We start from the raw sequence: 2,934 nt of genomic DNA, 5'->3' as shown, positions 1-2,934 counted from the left end.
GCTTCACAGATAAGGAAAAGCTAAAGGAGTTCATCACCACCAAACCAGTATTATATGAAATGCTGAAAGGTATCCTTTAAGAAGAGGAAGAAGAAGAAAAAGGTAAAGATACAAATTATGAACAACAAACATGCATCTATCAACAAGTGAATCTAAGAACCAAGTGAATAAATAATCTGGTGATCATAATAGAATCAGGGACATAGAAAGGGAATGGACTGACTATTTCTTGGGGGGAAAGGGGTGGGGGAGATGCGGAAAGAGACTGGACAAAAATCGTGCACCTATGGGTGAGGACAGTGGGTGGGGAGTGAGGGTGGAGGGTGGGGTGGGAACTGGGAGGAGGGGAGTTATGGGGGGAAAAAAGAGGAACAAATGTAATCTGAACAATAAAGATTTAATTAAAAAAAAAAAAAGATAAGGCAGCCCTGACCCACACTTGGTCTGAGGCACTGGATTGGCACCCAGCTTGTTTTGTCTTTGCAGAACTATGCCAGGCAATTGGCGCTCCCACCAGCTGGGCCAGAGAGCACACTGGAAGCAGAGGCAGCTTCTCCCAGGCCTGCCTTGGCATCACCTGGGCTGATTAGTTGAGCAAAGCAGAAGCCACTTAAGTATCTAGTGTTCCTTCAGACCCATGCTGTTTGCCTCAGAGCAGTCTTCCCACCAGCCTTACCTGCCATTAGTTAAGGTCTGTTCAGATGTCCTGTATGCAGTTGGGACGGGCAAGGTTGGTTTCTCTTTGCCACTGAAGAAACTTGTGCTCTGTTTCTTCGATTGAAGACACTGAATCTCACAGGAACCATCTGAGCTCACCTTGCCCTTCTGCTTGGAAAGGATTCCCTTAAGAATGATTTTCCAGGTATCCTGCCTTTCTCCCATCTGTGGCTCATGAGCTCATCCCTAGTCCTACATCCCAAGCAGCCAAAGCTGGTACTGACCTGATTAAGCAGAAAAGGAATTAATTTATTAAAAGGATACTGGCAGGGCTAGAGAACCAGGCGCCTGACTAGAGGTGAAGCTTCCAGGAATGCTACCCAAAACCATGCTGCTGCCATCACAGAGCACTAGAGCTGCCTTTTGTGTGGCTGCTACCACAGTCAATGCAAGTGCTGCTTGCTGCATTGGGAACACAACCTTGCAGCCAGAGCTAGCCCCCAAAGCAAGTCAGATACCTTTAGTACCACCTTCCCCTGAGAAAACTGTTGCCTGGGCATGGTTTTTCCTCACATTTGTCACCTGCAACTTTAAACTTTGAGTTCAGAGTCCTGTCCCGGAGCTCCTGATCTCCACACAAGTTTTCTAGCTTCCATCTGGAAAAAGCAGGACTCCTAGAGTGGAAAATTTTCCAAGCATTAGAACATGTCAAAAATAGCCAAAGACATGTGAAATATCTACTTTGCGCTCTATCCATAGGCTCTCATCATGTTCCTAGTCCTGTCTCCGATCATTGAGCCCAGACCCTGGGTCCTGTGTTAAGGCTTGGCCTATAATTTTCTACAGGGACACAGTGAGTTCAGTTGGGGCCCTTTGGACAGTGAGCAGCAAAGGGGTGCTGCCTAGGCTTGGGAAGCCCAGGGTTGGTTAGAGGGAGGTGTCAGGGTGTGGAGCCCTTTGGGAGGCCCCTTCCTAACTAGACATAAAATGTAACACCTGGGAAGGCCTGGGAACGCATCTAGTGAGGATACACAGTCAGATGCCTACAAGGAGCCAGGCAGGCAATAAATGAAAGAAGCAGGCTGAGCAACCGATGGTGGCTCTGCAGAAGATGCCATTTTAGACATTAACATTTTTAATTGAAAAAAAAGGTGTGCAAATGTTAAGAATCAGAAAGTGGTTGCCTGGGAGGGAGTGGGGGATAATGGAGTTGACTAGACGGGAGCAGCATGAGGGAACTTTCTAGAGTAATAGAAATGTTTTGCATCTTGCTTTGGGTGGTTGTTCCTCAGTGCATACATTCATCAGATAAACTTCATCAAATAAATACTTAAGATCTGTGCGTTTTACCATATAGTAATTACACCTCATTTTTAAAGTTGGTCAAGTTTAAGTCTATATAGAAGGTGACTTGGCTCTCGGACTACTTTTGCAAACTTCTGTTCGGACTTCTTTACAATACGAGGAATCACAGAGCCAAGCCGAGGGAAAGTGGCTTTCTCAAGGGCGCAGGTGACTGACTCCTGGCGGCCCTGAGATGGCCTGCAGCCGGTCAGCCTGAGCAGGATGACTACAGCGAGGTCTAGCCTGCAGCCTGTTCCTGCGCAAGCTCACTCCGTTGCCTTGGAGCGGTGCCCGCAGGCCACGGTGCGAGCACAGCCTTCCGGCGGGCGGTCCCCAGGGATGGACTGAGGTCTCCGCCCCAGCCTGAAAGTGAGACGGTCACCTGAAGCCGCGGAGAGAAGCGGAAGTGTGTGCCACGCCGGGCCCCAGGGAGCACCGGTCTGGTGCGCAGCTAAATCACGGACGCCCACTGCGCTGGCACTTCGGGCTTGGCCCTAGCGCCAGACGCCGACGCCTAGCTCGGGCGGGAGGGGGGGGGAGGGGAGGGGAAGAAACCTGACCCTGGCGAGGCCTCGGCGGTACAAAGTGAAACCCACCTGAAGGGGCGGGGCCGGCAGGGAGCGGCCGCCGGCCCGGACGGAGCCTCCTCTCGAGCGGGCGCGTGGACAGTTGCCTTAGTCTCACTTGGCCACCGCTCTGCCCGAGGAGGTGCAGGCACCTACGCTTTCCAGTGAGAAAACCCAGGCTCATCGCCGCTTCACGGAGCTACGTAAGGCCTGAGTTGGGACTGAGCCGGCTGTCTGACCCCAATCCTTGCTACTTACTCTCCCTCACCCAGCGGCGAGGAGGGGACCTGTGACTCCACGCCCATCACAAAGCAGACGTGTCCCGGGTTCCGAGGGAGGCGGTGCACGCCAGAAGGACCCCGGGGGA

This window comes from Myotis davidii, unplaced genomic scaffold, assembly GCF_000327345.1.
Source record: "Myotis davidii unplaced genomic scaffold, ASM32734v1 scaffold17, whole genome shotgun sequence".
Taxonomy (NCBI): Eukaryota; Metazoa; Chordata; class Mammalia; order Chiroptera; family Vespertilionidae; genus Myotis; species Myotis davidii.
The sequence above is the reverse complement of the archived record's forward strand: the minus strand, read 5'-3'. Positions refer to the sequence as shown.